This window comes from Schistocerca cancellata, chromosome 5 (genome assembly GCF_023864275.1).
Source record: "Schistocerca cancellata isolate TAMUIC-IGC-003103 chromosome 5, iqSchCanc2.1, whole genome shotgun sequence".
Lineage (NCBI taxonomy): Eukaryota > Metazoa > Arthropoda > Insecta > Orthoptera > Acrididae > Schistocerca > Schistocerca cancellata.
This window is the reverse complement of record NC_064630.1, coordinates 51,231,627-51,256,048: the sequence shown is the minus strand read 5'-3', so window position 1 is coordinate 51,256,048 and position 24,422 is coordinate 51,231,627.

Genomic DNA, 24,422 nt, shown 5'->3' with positions numbered 1-24,422 from the left:
GCTTCAAAAGTTAGACACAACGGAACAAAATCAGAGACAAACACAGCAACAGTTAGACACAATGGAACAAAAGCTTCAAAAGTTAGACACAATGGAACAAAATCTTCAAAAGTTAGACACAATGGAACAAAATCTTCAAAAGTTAGACACACTAGAACAAAATCTTCAAAGTTTAGACACCACGCTTGAACAAACACATGAAGATTTAACTACTGAGTTACATAACATCGAATCGAAATATCAAAAAGTCTGTAATGACTTAAAAACACAAATTTGTGAGCATTTCCAACCTATTTTTTCGCGTCATGAAAATGCATTACAGAATCACGAAGCACCCATAAAAGAACTGCAAACTATTGTTCATCAAAATCATGAGACCCTGCAAGCTAAAATTGACTCAGTTGCATCTACCGATTTGGTTACGCAACTTGCAAAAACTCAAGAAAACTTAAAGGACACAGTAGATACTCTGAAAATTGGTTCAGAAAGACATATGGAGGAAATTAGTTCATTATCAGAGAAAGTAGTTGAACTTCCTGATCAGGTAAATAATTTATCTACGAAGGTAGACGATAATCTGAATGACACAAAACCAGTAGTCTTTAATGACACAGAAGAGTGCGAACAAATTAGGAAACTGAAACAACATCTGAATCAAATTAATACGCAACACCAAAGAGAAATCCGGGAAGTACAAGATCAGCTGACACAGGTAATACCAGAATTCCGTATTTCAGAGGACACTCGTGCTCCAATACGGGAAGAGGGACATAGAAATACGGAACAGCCACAAAATAATAACACAGGACACTTCGGAAATTATGAAAGAAATTGGCAAGGTACACCGAATTTTGAGATGGAACCGCCGAAACGACGTAACAATGACCGACATGCGACTCGCCGACATGATGATTTTGACTATAAGCTGTTCATTACTACACGTAAATTCAAAATGTTTAAGAATTCTGCCAACGACATTCATCCACAAGCGTGGCTCCATCAATTCTCTCATTGTTTTCCTCCCAACTGGTCATTAGAGCACAGATTACAATTTATGTGTGGCTATTTAGAGAATGAACCAGCTGTAAGAATGTGATCGGTCATTCACGATTGTCACAGTGAAGGAGAATTTTATCATGCCTTCCTCTCAGCATATTGCTCTCAAGCTACACAAGACCGAGTAAAACATAGCATCATAATGATGAAACATTTCGAACAATCTGAATTATCCAGTCTTGTGAAATATTTTGAAGACATGTTGCACAAGAATCAGTACCTGTCAAACCCATACAGCCCCTCAGAACTCATCCGCATATGCTTAATCAAATTACCTGAACATTTACGGCATATTATTTTGGCAGGACGTTGCAAAGACGACATTGAAGCTTTTCAGGGGCTCTTACAAGAACTGGAAATTGACACTGACAATCGCGGAACGCGAAAACAGGAGCACAACAATTACAGGTCACATCTGTCACAATTCCGCGATGACAGAAATAATAACTGTACGTGACAAGGCTATTCTCACAACACAAATCGTGACCAAAACAGACACCACCCGTATGACAACCGTTGGCAGAGTAGTAATAATTACAGGGAAAGATCACCTCTCCGCGGTAATGACTATCACAGAGACAATCAGAGAAACAGACAATATGGGAACCAAAACAATTATTATTACGGGAGACAGAATAACTTTAGACGCAACGGTCCAGCGCGCAGTTACGATTCAGGGAGAATTCTCCACCACTTAACTGACAAGAAAGAAACTACAGGAACTACCGACATGACGACAGACGATGTGATCGTAACGACAGACCTGAATTGCATCAGAACTGGCGGGATTTAACCAGGGCAGGGCCCTCTCGGCAAGGTGAGTTTGTAGAAGTTAGGTCTCCAAACCCCAATAACGACGCACGCCAACAAAGAGACAATAGGCAATGACTCATACCGCTGGCAGCCTCAAAACGTACGTATGACACTAACGACGCAGCTGCCATAGCTAGTAATTACGTAAAAATGGAAGACATTAGGGACATTTACTCCAAGAACACGACATAAAACATAACAACATTGCATAACCTGTGATTCACATTACAGTAAATGACGTAAAATTTACGGCAGTTCTTGACTCTGGCAGTCCCATTTCAGTAATTAGTGAAACAGCCTTTAGCAAATGCAACAAATCGAACGATTGCCCCACACTTCCGTTACGTAAGATTAAATTACAAGGTGCAATCTTTGGAAAAAGTGTAGATGTACGCCAACAAACCAACTTAGAATTCTTTTGTCAAAGCCACAGCTTCTCTATGAACTTTCTTATTGTTCCATTATTGTCGACGGAAATTATACTGGGAGTAGACTTTTTGAATGAATACAAAGCAATCTTAAGCTTTCACGATGCTGAAATAAGTTTAGAGAAAGAAGGTAAGTCAGTAGCTTTGAAATTTGAAGATTGGCTCTCAAACCATGACGAAAAAATTAATCGGCTTTACCTCCTGTTAGACAACAGTTCGGAATTTTCGACGGATCTTGACACTAAAAATCACTCTTCAAGTACTAACAGGGATGATATCAACGGCATATTTGAAACTAATGAGTTAATTCAGAATAAAATTCAAACAATTGAGAATTGTAATGAAACTGATAGGCAGGACCTTTTTGAGATTTTATAAGCACATTCCACAGTTTTTACTCACAAAACAGGAACAATCAAGGGATTTCAATACCAATTTCGTGTTCGTGAGCATACTAAATTTTGTGTTAGACCATACGTAATTCCAGCACATTATAGGGACCGTGTTAGAACAGGAATACAATCTATGCTTGACGAGGGCATTATTGAGCCTGCAGTAAGCTCATACAACAATTCATTACATGTTGTTGAGAAGAAAAATGGATCGATCAGGCTTGTCTTAGATTCGAGACAAATCAATATTATCATCATTCCTGAAACAGACAGGCCGCAGACGATGGAAGAACTTCTTCAGAATTTTAATCGTGTAAAAGTGTTGTCTTCCATTGATCTCAGATCCAGCTTTTATCAGATCGAACTTCATCCTGAATGTAGAAAATACACAGCTTTTCTTTGTTTCGGCGTTTGTTATCAGTTTCGGAAACTTCTTTTTGGTTTGAATATTTCTTCGGCAGCATTCATTCGCGGGCTAAATTCCGTATTACCTGAGTACTTAAAACGTCACATCACCTTATATGTGGACGATATTCTAATAGCAGAAGCTTCATGGGAACAACATAATCGCATCCTCAACAGTTTGTTACGTATCTTTGCAGAATCTGGAATTATAGTTAACTTGGAAAAGTCTGAATTCGGTAGGACAAAGGTGAAGTTTTTGGGACATATTATTTCTTCTGAAGGCATTCAGCTGGATCCTGAAAAGCTAGAAGCAATCAGAGCCATTCCAGTGCCATCCACAAAAAGACAAGTCCGCAGTTTTCTAGGTCTCGTAAATTTTTCACCGTCGTTTTCTGAATACGCAAATTCTTGTTACACCAAAACTTTGTTCTCTCACTGGAAAAAATACTATTTGGAACTGGGACGAACAAGCACAGTTGGAATTCAATTCTTTGAAGAAGCGTTACTTCACGCGCCAATACTAGCTCATCCAGATCTGTCACAAGATTTCTGCCTTAGCACGGATTTTTCTAAAGTCGGTCTTGGTGCCCATTTATTTCAAGAAGCCATAGAAAATGACACTACCATTCAGAAATCCATTGCTTTTGCTAGCCGAGTGCTAACAAGATCTGAAAAAAATTACTGAATTAGAAGCTTTAGCTATCGTTTGGGCATTTAACAAATTCCGTTTCTTTCTTTCTGGTAAACACGTAAAAGTATACAGTGATCATCGTGCATTACAATTTCTTATGTCTTCAAAATTAAATCATGACAGGTTAATACGTTGTTTCTGCAAGAATTCCGCTTCACAATAGTCTACATTCCCGGCAAGGAGAACATTGTTGCGGACGCGCTGTCACGCGCACCGGCTGGACTTGAGAAAAGTAACACAGAAGGCAACATCGAGAAAAATTTCAGTATTCTTTACATTCAGAAAGTCGCCTTCGAAAACTTCATCACCACATCTTCAAAGGACATTGCTCATGAACAAGATAAAGATCCGATTTGGAAAGACATCAAGAGCAAATGGCATGAAAAGACACACACACAGATTCGGCATTATTATCTGGTTAGAAACAACATACTGTTCAAACGCTGCAGTGTTGATGACAAGCTATGGGTACTTTGCATTCCTGACGATTTTGTTAATAAACTCATTTGGTACATTCATTTCAGCTATGCACATTTTGGTCCACGAAAATGTTATCATATTCTTCGAACGACTTGTTATTTTACCAATATGGAAAAGAGAATTCGAAGAGTCTTGTCTAATTGTAAACTTTGTCAAAAGGCGAAACCATCTACTATCTCACATCGTGCTCCGTTGTTTCCTATTATTCCTTCTAAATTAAAAGAATTTGCTGCTGTTGATCTCTTGGGACCCCTTGTCAGAACATCGAATGGATTTTCGTACGTTCTAGTCGCTGTTGAACTTACTTCAAAATTTGTTTCTTTCACTCCGTAACGTAAAGCCACTGGACGGTCTGTATCCAACGCATTTGTTAAAAATTTCTTACGTGAAGTTGGACACGTTAGTAAAGTCATTTCAGATAACGGACCGCAATTCAGATCTGCTGTTTGGTCACGCATGCTTCGGAATCATAAAATCAAACCTGTTTTTATTTCATTGTACTCATCACATTGTAACCCGTCTGAACGGATTATGAAAGAAATCAATAAGCTTTGCAGACTTTATTGTCACAGAAAGCATCAGCATTGGGACAGATATTTACACTTATTTCAAAACGTGCTGAATGAAATGCCTCATGATTCCACTGCTTTACCACCTACTCTTGTACTAAAGAATGAAGAACCACCGAACAGAATCAGAGAGCTTGTACCTTTCCTGAATACACGTAAACTTCGACACAAAGACCTAACTGATTTGGCTCTGAAAAATATCAAATCTGCAGCAAACAAAAGGAGAAAACTACACGGTAAAGCAAATGCAAAGAAATTATATATTGGTCAGAAAGTTCTCATTAAAGCTCTTTCATTGTCACATAAGAAGAAACACTTGAGTCACAAATTCTTTCTAGTTTACAATGGACCTTACAGAATCCGACGTATACCACATGATAATTGCGTTGAAGTTGAAACTCTGTGTACTAGGAAGAGTAAAGGTTTACACTACATTTCACATGTAAAACCGTTTATTGAAAAATAATCTGCTTTTTAACTTTGTCTTTGCCATAAAACGTTTCGCTTCACATTTCTAGTATGCATTGTCACACTTAGAAACTGTTATCATGCAACTATGTTTTGAAGTTAACTATCCAGTCTAGAACCTAGGGTACAGATTTAGACAGTAATTACCACTGCATTGTGATAGTGAACAGAGGACACAGTGTTACTGTGTGTGTACATTCTTGCTTGTTAGTTCCACGATTACGTAACGACTATCAGGCTTACATACTTAGGACATATACTGGTACTGCTAATGAGATTTTAATGCAACATTGTAGTTTACTTGAAGAAACATTCTGGATTTAAAGTACTTTCGGTGAGATACCGGATGACACAGTGGTTAGTTTATGTGACAGCTACACGATTTTATCACGACACTACTAATGAGTGACAATTTACATTGTTGCTTTTGCGGTGTTTTTGTTTTATATCCGCACAGTTTTTCTGAATTATTCTGGAAAGTAAAACATGTTTTAGTAGTAACTTTTGTGGTATAGCTACAATGAGACAGCCTCTTTCGTAGCACAACAATACGTTACAGCACAGTACTTTCTTCATCACAACAATAAGCGTAATAACTAAGATATCTATACGCAAAGCATTTCCCTTTTGTTTATCATGAGGTAAGTACATTGACTTCTGCAGAACTTAGCTTTCGGAGGACAATAACTACGACACTTCCACAGAGATTATCTTACAGCAAGACGAACAGTTTAGCGCTACAGTACACGTATTTGAGTGATTAATTTTGTACTTAAAACATTTATTTTTAAAGATATTTGAAGTACAATGATACAAAGGTTTTCCGTGATACATTTCATTCCATTGCTGTAATCTGTAACAACTGAGGGTATAATTACATTAATCCTAAGGGGGGTACACGCTTTCTTTGTGTATCATGTGTTTGGCAAGCACAAGGAGCCCTAGCTAATATGGTATTTGCTTATACAACTTTACACATCGGTACCATATTTCTCTAACACACAAATTACACAGCTATCTGATCATTTAACTGAGAGATAAACATTTTTTTTACTACATCAGTGACACATGTTTACGCAATTACACAGTTGAATAACTTCACACTTATGAAATTGTATTTTGTCTGTACTTTGTGAACTGTTCATATTTTTTTTTGCAACCATTGTGATACTACGAGAGCTTTGAATGATGTATTTGGTATGGGATCATGATTTTTAAAGAACGTTTGAGGCAGATGACACTTTTGACATGAGCAGAGAATTTTTTTTAATTATTGGAGGAAGCTACAACGATTTTGAGATATGATTGAGGTGTTATGATGTTATTATTACGATGACTGTGTGTATTATGCTGTTGCGGTATGTTTATGATCAATAAGCTGATGCTATGTGAGTTATTTGATTATGCTACGTATCTGTTATGATGAAATATTGAAGAAGTGTCGACGAATAAGGTAAGGAATAAGAGTTATGAAATGTGTGTGTATATGCGTGAATGTATCACAATGCTGGCGAAAATATTTTGGACAATGTTATATTAATAGGATTTTGTTTCTACACATTTGCAACGCAAATTCTTGACCTGTGAAATATTTTTATATGAGACTGTCACTGTAGCGGAAACTGCTGTCGTAAATATTTCCGTAAGAAAGTTAAGTGACCACCTGCACGTAATGCGTCGTGGGCACCCAGCTGTGTCAGACGCCTGGAGAACAAGCCATTAGTGTGTGCCTTTTCAGAGGCACAGGTAGAAAAAAAGAAAGGGGAGGCCATTATCCTCGCTATTGACATTTCCTTGTTGAAAGCATACTGTGGAGCTCGTAATTTATGATATTTACTAAAATGCCTAATGAAATGATGAGAAACATTTTACATCTATTGTCTTTGTAGTTGAGAGATTGCTCATTTTGTTTAATATCTGGTTTCCAGCTGTGTTGCAGCATTAGTTTTATAAAATAAACTTAGATGCATTTGCTAATGTGAACACTTTCTGTCAACAGATCTATTAAATAATTATTTTATGATCCACATTTTCGAAAAAGTAGCTCTTGGAATGGAAAGAACACTAAGAAGGGACTGATAACAATAACTGCATATATAATTTTCTTTTCAAGTACTTGGTAATTTTTTGTAGAATTAGTTTTTGTGGTGCACCACTTTAATTAGATAGACATTAAGATGTGAATATACATTTCCCTTGTCTGCATTATTGTCTTTAGTGTAATGTTTTTTTTGTTTTTTTTTTTTTTTTTGCTTGAGCTATGTCATGTTTAGATATAAGTTATTTCATTTGATGCTGCTGTTTGTCAGGCATAGTGTTACTGAATTTGACTTTGTGTTACTCTGTTAAGCCAGTTTACTACTGATTTATTTTTCTTGTTTGCTGCTCATTGCCTTATATTAGTTGTAATATTGTTGCTTACTTTGCCAATTTGTATTTTTTTTGTCCTTGCTGTTTGTGTTAATTTGTTTTGTGCTGCTGCATTGCCTCATCCCTTAGTTTAGCATCTGAGCTCAGTAGATTTAAGTTAGCTTAAGAGGGGTTAGACTATATAAGAAACTAACTATGATGGATTGGAAGAAATGCATTGAGAAGCTACAAGAAAATGGTTTGGCCAAAACAGTATTTTGAAAGAGGATATGAACCAAAAAAGTAGGGTTTAGGGACAACAGGTTTAGGTAGGATTTTCTTGGAAATAAATGATGAAGTAAGATAATGGAAAATAAATAATGAGGTAAGAAATATGTGAACATATAAATACAGAAAGCATGCTTGAATAGGATTTTTTGGTGGCAACAAATGTTGAAATAAGAAGAAAGATCTATGGAATGAAGTTTTGGGTTGGACTGCAGTACCAAATGTTACACTGAAAACAAATCCTGTCCTTTCCTTTTGTGTTATCCCACTATGTATTTGTGTACCCTTGTGTACTTGTTTTCTTCCTGTCTCTGTGTAGTTTCATAGAATTTTTTCTTCTTCTAATACTAAGCTACATTCACTATGATGAGGAATACTGTTATCCTCAAATATAATTGGCATTAATAATATGCTATTTACCTTGTAAATATGCTTAGACATTATTTATTCTGTTTTGTTTTAATGCTTATGTGTAAAGTTGATGTTTCAAAAGTTATTCTGATGTTTTATGTATTTACTTATCTCATAATTCCTGTAGCACTAATGTATATGTTTATTCTATTGTTTTGTAAAGCCTGTACTATAAATGTTATCTGTATTGTTATGTTCTTTAATGATGTATTTTGTATCTTCATTATTGTATTCTTATGTTATAAAATTGTAATTGACACCAGTTCATCAAATTAAGTAACTTGTAAGCACATTTCACTGCACACATTTCTGTTGGTCATAGTAATGCACAATATGTGAGAAGTTGGGACTGTTAGTATTTGCACATGTGTTGATAATTCAGCAAGGGACTGGGTAACAGCATTGCTGGTTCTAAGGACAAGTCCAAAAAGTTAGTGAGTGTACAAGTGGTGGTTTATGGACTTGCTATATTGTCTGCAAGACTTCTAAGGACAATTCCAAAAACTTTGTGTGTGCACAAGTGGTGGTTTATGGACTTGCTATATTCTCTGCAAGACTCTTCGATGGTGATTGTGCACCTGCACAATCGCAACAGATGGCTGTTGGCCGTCTCTACAAGGACTACAGTGGGTCTACACCTTTGATTACTCACCAATACCATTATTTCTACAAGGACTACAGTGGGTCTACACCTTTGCTGACTCACCAATACCATTATTTCTACAAGGACTGCAGTGGGTCTGCACCTCTGCTGGCCCACCAATACCGTAATCTCTACCAGGACTACAGTGGGTCTGCTCTGTGATGATCTACCTACCAATATTCTTGAACTTGGACTGACTCTGTTGTGGGTTTGCTCTGTTGTGACCCATTACCTGTCTGCATGTCGAGAGTCAGCACTGTCTTTACGTTGGAAGGACAACACTACTTCTTCAAGACTGCATGGAAATCCACTACTTCCGTGTGCATTTTCTTTTACTGCTCAGACTTTGAGAAAAACACTGCTATTTTACTGTGATAAACGATCAGGACTGTCTTTATGGACTGTGAGAAAATTTTAGCTTTTGACCAACATTGTATCAATAAGTGTGTGCATTTGATATCTCTGTTATTGTAATTATGAAAAATTTTATCAAATCATTATTGGCCACTGCCTAAAACAATTTGTAAAATTTTTTGTGGGGAGCATGGGGGCTATGTAAGTAGGCTGTTTATATTTTCTTATTGGCAATGTTACGTAGCGTTCTGTGTGCTAGTTTGCATTGTTGTCTGCCATTGTAGTGTTGGGCAGCGGCAGCTGGATGTGAACAGCGCGTAGCGTTGCGCAGTTGGAGGTGAGCCGCCAGCAGTGGTGCATGTGGGGAGAGAGATGGCGGAGTTTTGAAAGTTTGTAAAAATGGATGTCATGAACTGCTGTATATATTATGACTTTTGATGACTATTAAGGTAAATACATTGTTTGTTCTCTACTAAAATCTTTCATTTGCTAACTATGCCTCTCAGTAGTTAGTGCCTTCCGTAGTTTGAATCTTTTATTTAGCTGGCAGTAGTGGCGCTCGCTGTATTGCTGTAGCTTGAGTAACGAAGATTTTTGTGAGGTAAGTGACTTGTGAAAGGTATAGGTTAATGTTAGTCAGGGCCATTCTTTTGTAGGGATTTTTGAATGTCAGATTGCGTTGCGCTAAAAATATTGTGTGTCAGTTTAAGCACAGTCTTGTATAATTTTTCTAAGGGGACGTTTCACGTTATCATCCAGCAGCACACGTTATATAGTTTCGTCGGTCGATTTTCTTACACTGCGACCGAAAGGTGTCTCAATTGTTGGCAACAAATTCCAACTGTGATGGACACATCCTTAGGGAAGAATACATAGTGCAAAAAACACTTTTGGAGCTTTGACATGGAAAATACTATGTTCACATTACTCTTTGCTCAAGTTTAGGTCGTTTAATAGGGCTCAGCCTTTCAATTCTTCTAAGGAAGTTAACGATAAAGGCATGATAACTCGTCACCAGTAACAGTATTGCACAGGAACGCTCAATGAGCGACCTGATGATGTTCAAGCAAAACTGTAATGGTCGTTACTCTGTTGATTTTTTTGTTTCTTCTGAACCATGCCTGTTGAATGCCAATGCGCCACGCCATAGATTTGGAAGGAGGAATAAAGGAGGAGGACTCAGTATAGAATTCGAAAGTCTGTTCATAGCTCTCGAGTCTTCTTAGTCTATTTTTGTACTCCGGACGACGTACGCTATAGAGCGCTTCATCTACTTCGTACTTTTCTACCATTTTTTTAGTTGATTGAAGACAATTTCTTTCCAAATAGTAAAAATATTTCTTAATGACAATAAAGTGTACTAAATATTTATTTACCTTCAAATATTCCTCCTTCAGTGCCTTATAAATGGCTTCACACGTTTCTGATATTATTTTCGTTCACGTACTTTGGAATATTCGAGTACTATACTGTAAACGTAACTTTCTCCTGTTTCAAAACATCGTAGCGTCACTGTAAATCTGTCTTTTGCGGACATACCATTTAAGAGGTGAGTGTTCTGCTTCGTAATATGAGGAGCCACATATTTGAGCACATACTGAAATGTAATCTCGTCCATCTACAAGTAATTTTCGTACGACTTTACGTCCTCGACTTTGCAACTCCCGTAACAAATTTTGTTGTGTGCTTTCACTATCCCGCCGTGAAATCCACGATTTCACCCAAGTGCGTTTCCTTTTCATTTTTTTTTCCCGCTTCTCTTCCAAATGCAAGCTGTAGTACACGCAAAGGCAGAGCTAGTAACAAATTGTTGTCCGCCATTCTGAAACTTCGACGAAATATTAGATGCCAGGTAATACCACCGTCGTGCACCACGTCAAAGATACTTAGCAGAGATCTTTGTCCAGTACTTGATCAAATTTCTTTTTCCAATAAACGTGATACTTTAATAGCCGCCTAAGTTGCATATCATCCTTATCTGTTTTTGCACCATTCAGTTGTCACCTGAAGATGCGATGCGAATCCGAAAGACGGTTTGTGACCAAATAAATATAATTTTGCAGAAAATTAGGAAGGGTTTTCCCTTTTAATGTTATCGTGTTCTTCCAAGCCCCGACGGAAAATTCGGTTGAAGAATAATAACTTCTGTTTCATCTACACTCCGTTCCGTTACTCGTTGAAATGAAACATGTGTGCTGGCCAGGGCACCAGTCTTACACAGTTTAGTCAAAACAAGAGTAAGTACTCTTGAATCTGTTACTCTGCCGTTAGAAAACTGTCTACCGTACTCTTTACAAGCAGCAACAACGTTCTGTTAGAAAACACGTAAGTAAGAACCATGTCTGCAAGTTCAGCATTTGCGACGAGCTTAAACGAAGCATTACAACTAGCCAGAAAATCACAATTACAGTAGAATAATCGAGCTATGTAATCTCAAGCACAACCTCACAGCTTTAACTTCGAAACAAAACTGAGAATCGATAAATAAGCCCATCGTAAGTGGAGTGCCAATAATGGAAATGAAAACTAATCTCTGTAGCCAACATTCTCTTTGTAATTAGTACAAATTGAACATACGTTACATTTAATGTTTTATTACACTCACTCTGTACTACCATGTCCTGAAATATTGACTATCCCTCTTGTAACAGCCTGTAATTTGAAGGTGTGGTTAGATCACAGAAGTCTTGGAAGAAACGCCTATAACGCGATTTATGGCCAGTCGCTGTTTACTTTTGTACCACCGATATTCCCTTCCTAGATGAGTCCAAAGTCAGGCTCTATGGATGGCAGATAAACTAGTTACAGGTTACGCATCTGAACAGACGCGACCAGCCATTCGTAGTGAAATACGAGAAGAGAACTGTGTAACTACGAACGTAAAACCGGGTGTAGGGTTGTTATAAGTAGATGTGGACTCAAAATGGATCACTGTGGAATTTAATTCGTACTGTCTGCACAGTAACTGATCTCCCCTTCCAACTGATTTGAATTATTCTGAACCTTACTTTAGATAAGTATGATACAAATCAGTTGTCTGCAACACTATCGACTCGAAAAATCTTAGAATGGTGTACAACTTGTATAATTTGTGTAATGAGTTTTACTTGTTGTACTTCATAATGCAACACTCAGCGTTTTTTAAATCTCACATGAGGCCGCTCCTTTGGAAATTAGTGAGGCCCACATAAATTAGTATAATGTAATCTTAGTATTCTCAGTTCAGGATCTTCAGACACCGACACTTAAATACTGCAATGGGCATTGTATTTGATACCACTACTATTGTACAGCTACGCTATTTATGACAAAATGCTGGAAACAATATCTACCGTACAATATCTGGGAGTACTTATCCAGAGCGACAGTAAGTGGCATGAGCACATAAAGCAAATAGCAGAAAAAGCAGATGCCAGACTAAGATCCGTAGGAAGAATCTTAAGGAAACTTAACTCATCCACAAAGGCAATGGCTTAAAACGCGCTTCCTCGACCGATTCCTGAGTACTGGTCATTAATCTGGGATCCTTACCAGATAGGATTGATAGAAGAGATAGAGAAGATCCAACAAAGATTGTTTCGTCGCGGAATCATTCAGTCGACGCGATAGCGTTACGGAGATGCTCAACGAACTCCTTTGCAGACGTTACAAGAGAGGCGTTGTGTATCACAGAGAGGCTCTCTACTGAAATTTCGAGAAAACGTTTTCCGGTAACGGTTGGAAAATGTATTTCTTTCTGCCACAGACATCTTGCAAAATGACCACTAAGAGAAAATTCGAGAAATTAGGGCTAATACAGAGGCTTACCGACTATCGCGTTCCCCACGAGTCATTCGCGAGTGAAACAGGGTAGGTGATCAGTTAGTAATACCAGAAATGCCCTCCGCCACAGACCTTTGGGTGGGGTGCAGAGTATGTAGATGACGTAGATTTATAAATAATTTAATATCGCCAACTGCGTAAATTCGCTTTACCAAAACTAAATTGAATCTTCCTGACAACATTTACTTGAAGCTTCCTGGCAGATTAAAACTGTGCGCCCGACCGAGACTCGAACTCGGGACCTTTGCCCTTCGCGGGCAAGTGCTCTAGGTAGGTAGGTAGGTAGGTAGAGCACTTGCCCGCGAAAGGCAAAGGTCCCGAGTTCGAGTCTCGGTCGGGCAAACAGTTTTAATCTGCCAGGAAGTTTCATAGCAGCGCACACTCCGCTGCAGAGTGAAAATCTCATTCTGGAAACATTTACTTTCCTGTGATTAGCAAGATATACACTCAGAATAGTGCATTCATATATAAAGTGGTCATACTTGGTTGTGATAGGCTTGTAAAACCAAGGTAACACAAGAAATGTAATCAAAATGTGTTGCAACTACATTCTCAAAGATCTCGAGGTAAACTTACCTTCCGTGATATGAACGTAACTTAGTGGCGTAACTCTGAAAATTCGTTACTAGCTAAAGTGAAGCTGAGTGAAACACTGATTGAATCGGACGGGAAACTATTCAGTTTAGTTACTTCCCCATAAAGCACTCATGCAAGGACTTACGGTTGCTCACATCAATTATTTATCGAAATTGCACTTCATTTGACCGAAATTATGAAATACACGGATTTGAAATAAAGGTATCAAATTTGTGTTAACCTTTCAGTTATCGTTGAGCATCAACAATACAAAATTTTTACATAGACCACACTGATTACAGTTACGTGAAACATATGCTGTCCTCAGCAAGCCACAGAAAGAGCAGTTTAACGTGCGTTTGAAAATCGCGTAATACGCAGAACTTGTTTGGTGAATGAAACACCGACTTGTTAAACCCAGTCGTGAGATAACTGCAGTTTATAAAATGAAACGAAAACCGCTCCACTGAATCAAATTCATTAGAGCCACTGCCACAACATTCAATATTTGAGCCACATAAATCTCGAAAAGCCGATACGGCTCGCCTCGCATATAGTAATGGAATAATCTTACCTTTCGTCCAGAATTGTCATATTATAGAGGCTTTATTTTAACAAAATGTATCACACTTGCAAACCATTGCTGCTTCCACACACACATTTGGTTTAAATGGAGTCACTTTCAGTAACACTCTACCGTATCTTCCTTCGCCCTCGGCGTTGTCGTTGTTACCGTGAGACACCGTTATACCAAGAGGAAAGGCGCGTCGATCTTAGAGCATGAGATGTGATGACCTTAAGCCATTGACAACACACAACGGTCACGGTAGCACCCGATTCCAGAATAGCTGCGGTAGCTAAGATCTACAAACTATCCCCTGTTGACCAGGTCCCCAAAACTTAACTCGTAACGAGATCCCTTCAAAGCAAATGGTCATAACGATCGTCTATAAGGGCTTCGTACAACGAGAAGAAATGTTACGGTTTATGGAATAATAACAGATACGACCAAACTGTCTTGTCTCTTCTGCTTTATTTAACATAACTTCGTTCACAGTTTCATTTCGCATTCACCACTCATTCACCGAAACCCTTTGATGAACAGTTTTGGTTGCTTAACACCAACAGTCAATGATAATGATACATCTTTTCTCCTTTTTATAAATTGAAGCCCGCTCTCCGTGATATAATAACAAAAAAACCGGTCTCAATACCGCATCCCTCGTGAGATGCGAATAGACTTATCCCGGAATTGACCGGCCTGTAGGTGTACTCTATTTATTGACCACACTTCGCTGTTCGCTATTTCGCGTAACTGAATGTCCATTTGTTAGTCTGATTATACACTGTAGCTATTTAAAATTCGCTCCTATATTTTTCACAACGCACAATTAGCACTTCGTTTCTTGTTTTTTTTTTTTTTGTTTTTCTAAGAGTAAACGAAAAAAAAAGATGCCGTATCATCGGCTTAGTCGACATAAAGCAAAACACCTTAATATGCCCAATTTCACCTCTTCTTATAGGATCGGCTACCTTACTCATTAGTTTACTACATATTGTTTCCAATAACACTAAACAGATATCGCCGTTATATTTTAATTGTATTCAAAAGCATGTTACTACTATTATGACCAGCCAAATCGTCACAAATCGCGCGGCGTGCGTTTTTAATGATAACTTTACGCTATTCAATTAAATCGTGCGGCGTGCGTTTTTAATGATAACTTTACGCTATTCAATTTCCGTTACAGCTATCTTGACTCGTAATGTTACAACACCCCATTTCACACCGTAAGAAAGTCACCTTGTCTCTACGACAGCCACGAACAAACTAGGAAGAAGACACCGCTTTTGTTCTCCTTCAAAATTTTCAAAGCACGTCCAATGTTCTGTGCGTCCATGCATCCCATTTGCGCATACTGCTCACAAAAATCAACCACTGTTTGCGACAGACCCTGAAGGCTCAGTAGTACCGACCTGCCGCCGTGTCGTACTCAGCACTTAGCGTCACCAGAAGCGGATAGAGAGGGGCATATCGTCAGCACAAAGATGTCCCGGCCGTTGCCAGTTTTCGTGACCGTTGCCCGTACTTCTCAGCCAAGTAGGTCCTCAATTGGCTCGCAAAGGCTGAGTGCAGTCCACTTCCCAGTAGCAATCGGCAGACCTGGACGGTGACCCATCCAAGCATTAGTCAAGCCCGACAGCGCTTGAAACTTAGTCTTTAATCATTTTTATCATTTAAACACTGACCTGCAGAATTTCCCCTGACAAAGACAACTCAAACTTAACCTATTTATTTGTTGTTGTTGTTGTTGTGGTCTTCAGTCCTGAGACTGGTTTGATGCAGCTCTCCATGCTACTCTATCCTGTGCAAGCCTCTTCATCACCCAGTACCTACTGCAGCCAACATCCTTCTGAATCTGCTTAGTGTATTCATCTCTTGGTCTTCCTCTACTATTTTTACCCTCCACGCTGCCATCCAATACTAAACTGGTGATCCCTCGATGTCTCAGAACATGTCCTACCAGCCGACCCCTTCTTCTAGTCTAGTTGTGCAACAAGCTCCTCTTCTCCCCAATTCTATTCAATACCTCCTCATTTAAGTGATCTACCCATCTAACCTTCAGCATTCTTCTGTAGCACCACATTTCGAAAGCTTCTATTCTCTTCTTGTCCAAACTATTTATCGTCCACGTTTCACTTCCATACATGGCCACACTCCATACAAATACTTTCAGAAACGACTTCCTGACATTTAAATCTATACTCGATGTTAAGAAATTTTTCTTCTTCAGAAACGCTTTCCTTGCCATTGCCAGTCTACATTTTACATCCTCTCTGCTTCGACTGTCATCAGTTATTTTGCTCCCCAAATAGCAAAACTCCTTTAGTACTTTTAGTGTCTCATTTCCTAATCTAATTCCCTCAGGATCACCCGACTTAATTCGACTACATTCCATTATTCTCGTTTTGCTTTTGTTGATGTTCATCTTATATCCTCCTTTCAAGACACTGTCCATTCCGTTCAACTGCTCTTCCAAATCCTGTGCTGTCTCTCACAGAATTACAATGTCATCGGCGAACCTCAAAGTTTTTATTTCTTCTCCATGGATTTTAATACCTACTCCGGACTTTTCTTTTGTTTCCTTTAACATCGAGGATAGGCTACAACCCTGTCTCACTCCCTTCCCAACCACTGCTTCCCTTTCATACCCCTAAACTCTTATAACTCTTATTCATTTATTACCCACAATATACAAGCCCAATGCAATCTGATGACTGCTTTACAGTGACAACATGACTTCCAATAATTAACACAAAAGAACGACCCCGAATTGCAAGAAATCCTAACAGTAATAAAAATCCAAAAAAATATGAAATTAAAGAAATATGGGACTATCTCCAACTTTGTTAATTGCCTAAACTCATTTCAGTCACAAATCCCGATAGTGGAAACCCCATTTTTTATTTTATAAGTCACTTACCTCCCAAAATCTTGATAACACGAACTACAGCAGTTGCAGCAAGCAGCAACTAGTCAGCTAAATGGAAATGCCGTGTGGCTAGAGCCTCCTTTCGGGTAGACCGTTCGCCTGGTGCAAGTCTTTCGAGCTGACGCCACTTCGGAGACTTGCATGTCGATGGGGATGAAATGATGAGGATAAGGACAACACAACACCCAGTCCCTGAGCGGAGGAAATCTCCGATCCAGCCGGGTATCGAACCCAGGCCGTTAGGTATGATAGTCCGTCGTGCCGACCACTCAGCTACCAGGGACCGACAGACAGCTAAATAAAAAGATTCCAACTACTATATACTCTAACTACTAGGAGGCATACGGTTAGCAAAAGAACGATTACGTTAAAGAGCTATCAATGTATTTAAAAAATTTTACCTTATTTTTCATGCCATCCAGTTCTAAAAATTATACACCGGGTGATCAAAAAGTCAGTATAAATTTGAAAACTTAATAAACCACGGAATAATGTAGATAGAGAGGTAAAAATTGACACACATGCTTGAAATGACATGGGGTCTAATAAGAACAAAAAAAAGTTCTCAAAATGTCCGACAGATGGCGCTGTACAGAAAAACTGCTACCGTGACGGGTGAGAGGTACGCCGATATGTTAACAGAATCGCATCATCAATAGCCTGGCTGATAAACAGCTGCTGGAACGTACGATGTTTATGCAGGATGGCGCTCCACCCCATATTGCTAGACGCGTGAAAGATCTCTTGCGCGCGTCGTTTGGTGATGATCGTGTGCTCAGCCGCCACTTTCGTCATGCTTGGCCTCCTAGGTCCCCAGACCTCAGTCCATGCGATTATTGGCTTTGGGGTTACCTGAAGTCGCAAGTGTATCGTGATCGACCGACATCTCTAGGGATGCTGAAAGACAACATCCGACACCAATGCCTCACCATAACTACGGACATGCTTTACAGTGTTGTTCACAACATTATTCCTCGACTGCAGCTATTGTTGAGGAATGATGGTGGACATATTGAGCATTTCCTGTAAAGAACATCATCTTTGCTTTGTCTTACTTTGTTATGCTAATTATTGCTACTCTGATCAGATGAAGCGCCATCTGTCGGACATTCCAAGAATGTGTTTCAATTTGTACCCCTCTATCTACACTATTCCGTGATTTATTCAGTTTTAAAATTTATACAGACTCTTTGATCACCCGGTAGCTGTCAATAATTCCACTGCCCAAAAATTACCAATCAGACATACGTCATCACACATTTCCTTGCATCTCACTTTAAAATTCGCGTCCTACCAACACAGAGCATCCACTAAGAGAAAATCATGTCCATACACTTCCCTATCCACTCGCTAACTGCTAGTCCGTCCAACAACAGAATCTCTTGCCGAGGGTGCAGAGCGGTGTCAGCGATATTGCCAACATACAAACAGGCTACTTACACGCCTAACTTCGGTGAGCTGACGGGAACCGATGTTACCACTGCGGCAAGGCCGTTGGCTGCAGGCTGCTAACGCCCCAAAGAATATGAGCAGTACACTGCCGTAGCAGATGCGATAGCGAACATCGATCTGTGGATCCGGAAATAAGGGCAAAACTTTTTCGCAGATAACTGACATCAATAAAGTTAATTTATGTAAGTTGGGAAATATGCATATGTAACAGATAACTTTCAAGCTTAGCCACTGTACTGTACGACATCTTCGTCTGCTCCATTCAAAAACTTACTTCCAAATACTGTCTTTCATGGCCCATTGATTGTGTGTTCATCTTCCCTTGATTGGTTCTGTCTTAATACTACGAGTATTTTTCCGGAGAGGCTGGACAAACTCTCACTATTATTTCCTTATATAATCCATGTGAATCTATGTGCAATTTAGAAAATGTACTCTCTTGTGCAATGTGCCATTCGTGTTACGCAGTGTTCTAAGACGATTCCGTCGAGACTGGTAATTTGATCGTCGGGTATTCTTATAGTCACGGACCTGTGTATAAATGGTTTCTAAACTTCTCTCTCTTACAGTGAATGGTGAAAGCCGCCAGTGTTAAGATACAGAAACGTGGCCCTCGGTAATCTGTACACGCAATGTCCCTCCACCATTTTCACTGGAACTAAGCTTTAGGATTCAAGTTCTTCAGGTGATCAATAACTGTTACAATTTAGTCTTTTATCCTACGAAAGAATTGTCCAGGTAGTACTTTTTATCCACCTCAACTGTAAGGAACTCGTTTAAGTAACTTGTTTTGCAAGTAAGAAACATTAAACACAGAATACCTCTTCAAATGTTGCTACTGAATCGTATCGTATACAAGTGCTAAAATTCTAACTTCAACACGTTTTTTTCTGTATTAACCATGTTTTCTGATAATGGTAGTCTGCGTAGACGCGTTATTTACAGTGCACGTGGATGAGAAGAAAGAGGCCGGATTGGTTACCCCTTTTCTTTCTACCACCTTTGACGTGGTTTAGTTATAGATGGGGACCTACAGTTTAACGTGGGTTACTAACCATAATGCAACTTGGCGCTTTTAACATACACACGTAATGACCAAGAAAGAAACAAGTGATAAAAGACAGAAACAAATCTTAGAATCAGCTATGGTATGAATCTATGACCTCTGTATTAGTAGTCCTACGTTTTCCCAGTCATCTACCGAGGCACACCAAAGAAGTAGTACTTATGATGAAACAGTCTGTGCGAGGAGCTGAGAAATAAGGGTGTGCACTGAAGATTAGAAAGAAGTACGAAGCTGAGAGTGAGGTTTTGAAACAATGTAAATGTTGTGTGCAAGGCGTTTGTTGATAGACTTGATTCCGGTGTTTCGTGATACGTTATCAACATGATCAAGGAGTTATTAAAGGTAATTTTTACTTTACATTTTTCTTCGACATGTCTTTCACATGTAACACATTTCACATATGTGTGCAGCAGCATGCTGTTGTCTTTGAGAACTTGGAACAGTCCCGGTTTAATTTTGGATCTTGGCTCTGAGCACTCTGGGACACAACTGCTGTGGTCATAAGTCCCCTAGAACTTAGAACTACTTAAACCTAACTAACCTAAGGACATCACACACATCCATGCCCGAGGCAGGATTCGAACCTGCGACAGTAGTGGTCGTGCGGTTCCAGACTGTAGCGCCTTTAACCGCTCGGCCACTCCGGCCGGCTAATTTTGGGTCTTAAAACCTGTACTAAACTAGCAGCCTAACCTCTGACATACGTGACCATGGCCTATTGGTTAAGAAAGACCGGTTTTGGCACGGGATGTGCAACAACGAGTTTCTGCCGCTTAGTAAAATTGTTGTTGTTGTTGTGGTCTTCAGTCCTGAGACTGATTTGATGCAGCTCTCCATGCTACTCTATCCTGTGCAAGCTTCTTCATCTCCCAGTATCTACTGCAACCTACATCCTTCTGAATCTGCTTAGTGTATTCATCTCTTGGTCTCCCTCTACGATATTTACCCTCCACACTGCCCTCCAAAGCTAAATTTGTGATCCCTTGATGCCTCAAAACATGTCCTACCAACCGATCCCTTCTTCTAGTCAAGTTGTGCCACAAACTTCTCTTCTCCCCAATCCTATTCAATACCTCCTCATTAGTTACGTGATCTACCCACCTTATCTTCAGCATTCTTCTGTAGCACCACATTTCGAAAGCTTCTATTCTCTTCTTGTCCAAACTAGTTATCGTCCATGTTTCACTTCCATACATGGCTACACTCCATACAAATACTTTCAGAAACGACTTCCTGACACTTAAATCTATACTCGATGTTAACAAAGTCCTCTCCTTGAGAAACGCTTTCCTTGCCATTGCCAGTCTACATTTTATATCCTCTCTACTTCGACCATCATCGGTTATTTTACTCCCTAAATAGCAAAACTCCTTTACTACTTTAAGTGTCTCATTTCCTAATCTAATTCCCTCAGCATCACCCGACTTAATTTGACTACATTCCATTATCCTCGTCTTGCTTTTGTTGATGTTCATCTTATATCCTCCTTTCAAGACACTGTCCATTCCGTTCAACTGCTCTTCCAAATCCTTTGCTGTCTCTGACAGAATTACAATGTCATCGGCGAACCTCAAAGTTTTTACTTCTTCTCCATGAATTTTAATACCTATTCCGAATTTTTCTTTTGTTTCCTTTACTGCTTGCTCAATATACAGATTGAATAACATCGGGGAGAGGCTACAACCCTGTCTTACTCCTTTCCCAACCACTGCTTCCCTTTCATGCCCCTCGACTCTTATAACTGCCATCTGGTTTCTGCACAAACTGTAAATAGCCTTTCGCTCCCTGTATTTTACCCCTGCCACCTTCAGAATTTGAAAGAGAGTATTCCAGTTAACATTGTCAAAAGCTTTCTCTAAGTCTACAAATGCTAGAAATGTAGGTTTGCCTTTTCTTAATCTTTCTTCTAAGATAAGTCGTAAGGTCAGTATTGCCTCACGTGTTCCAACATCTCTACGGAATCCAAACTGATCTTCCCCGAGGTCGGCTTCTACCAGTTTTTCCATTCGTCTGTAAAGAATTCGCGTTAGTATTTTGCAGCTGTGACTTATTAAACTGATAGTTCGGTAATTTTCACATCTGTCAACACCTGCTTTCTTTGGGATTGGAATTATTATATTCTTCTTGAAGTCTGAGGGTATTTCGCCTGTCTCATACATTGTGCTCACTAGATGGTAGAGTTTTGTCATGACTGGCTCTCCCGAGGCCATCAGTAGTTCAAATGGAATGTTGTCTACTCCCGGGGCCTTGTTTCGACTCAGGTCTTTCAGTGCTCTGTCAAACTCTTCACGCAGTATCTTATCTCCCATTTCGTCTTCATCTACATCCTCTTCCATTTCCATAATATTGTCCTCAAGTACATCGCCCTTGTATAAACCCTCTATATACTCCTTCCACCTTTCTGCCTTCCCTTCTTTGCTTAGAACTGGGTTGCCATCTGAGCTCATGATATTCGTACATGTGGTTCTCTTCTCTCCAAAGGTCTCTTTAATTTTCCTGTAGGCAGTATCTATCTTACCCCTAGTGAGACAAGCCTCTACATCCTTACATTTGTCCTCTAGCCATCCCTGCTTAGCCATTTTGCACTTCCTGTCGATATCATTTTTGAGACGTTTGTATTCCTTTTTGCCTGCTTCATTTACTGCATTTTTATATTTTCTCCTTTCATCAATTAAATTCAATATTTCTTCTGTTACCCAAGGATTTCTATTAGCCCTCGTCTTTTTACCTACTTGATCCTCTGCTGCCTTCACTACTTCATCCCTCAAAGCTACCCATTCTTCTTCTACTGTATTTCTTTCCCCCATTCCTGTCAATTGTTCCCTTATGGTCTCCCTGAAACTCTCTACAACCTCTGGTTCTTTCAGTTTATCCAGGTCCCATCTCCTTAAATTCCCACCTTTTTGCAGTTTCTTCAGTTTCAATCTGCAGTTCATAACCAATAGATTGTGGTCAGAATCCACATCTGCCCCAGGAAATGTCTTACAATTTAAAACCTGGTTCCTAAATCTCTGTCTTACTATTATATAATCTATCTGATACCTTTTAGTATCTCCAGGATTCTTCCAGGTATACAACCTTCTTTTATGATTCTTGAACCAAGTGTTGGCTATGATTAAGTTATGCTCTGCGCAAAATTCTACAAGGCGGCTTCCTCTTTCATTCCTTCCCCCCAATCCATATTCACCTACTATGTTTCCTTCTCTCCCTTTTCCTACTGACGAATTCCAGTCACCCATGACTATTAAATTTTCGTCTCCCTTCACTACCTGAATAATTTCTTTTATCTCGTCATACATTTCATCTATTTCTTTGTCATCTGCAGAGGTAGTTGGCATATAAACTTGTACTACTGTAGTAGGCATGGCCTTTGTGTCTATCTTGGCCACAATAATGCGTTCGCTATGCTGTTTGTAGTAGCTAACCCGCACTCCTATTTTTTTATTCATTATTAAACCTACTCCTGCATTACCCCTATTTGATTTTGTATTTATAACCCTGTAATCACCTGACCAAAAGTCTTGTTCCTTCTGCCACCGAACTTCACTAATTCCCACTATATCTAACTTTAACCTATCCATTTCCCTTTTTAAATTTTCTAACCTACCTACCCGATTAAGGGATCTGACATTCCACGCTCCGATCCGTAGAACGCCAGTTTTCTTTCTCCTGATAACGACGTCCTCCTGAGTAGTCCCCGCCCGGAGATCCGAATGGGGGACTATTTTACCTCCGGAATATTTTATCCAAGAGGACGCCATCATCACTTAATCATACAGTAGAGCTGCATGTCCTCGGGAAAAATTACGGCTGTAGTTTCCCCTTGCTTTCAGCCGTTCGCAGTACCAGCACAGCAAGGCCGTTTTGGTTAATGTTACAAGGCCAGATCAGTCAATCATCCAGACTGTTGCCCCTGCAACTACTGAAAAGGCTGCTGCCCCTCTTCAGGAACCACATGTTTGTCTGGCCTCTCAACAGATACCCCTCCGTTATGGTTGCACCTACGGAACGGCCATCTGTATCGCAGAGGCACGCAAGCCTCCCCACCAACGGCAAGGTCCATGGTTCATGGGGGGGTATAAGATTATACACACGAGATAAGAGTTTGGCCATACCCAAGGTCACTGTGAGTTAGCGCTGTGTAAAGTGATATACCTTTGTTAGACACATTCAGAGAATGTGACCACCTTCAGCTTATACGCTCACTCATGTTTAATCTCAGCAAATGTCCAACACATCAGAATACACATGCATCCCTTGTTCTGGAATCACTCAAAGGAAGTATACGTTAAATTGTTCGTAAAATGCACTGATCGTGCAATGCTGGTTAGAGGCGACATTAACCAACCGAGTAAAGACATGGAAGTCTATAGATCCGTTGCGGCGATAAAGACAGACAGTTGATGTTGTTGTGGTCTTCAGACCTGAGACTGGTTTGATGCAGTTCTCCATGCTACTCTATCCTGCGCAAGCTTCTTCATCTCCCAGTACCTACTGCAACCTACATCCTTCTGAATCTGCTTAGTGTATTAAACTCTTGGTCTCCCTCTACGATTTTTACCCTCCACGCTGCCCTCTAATACTAAATTGGTGATCCCTTGATGCCTCAGAACATGTCCTACCAACCGATCCCTTCTTCTGGTCAAATTGTGCCACAAACTTATC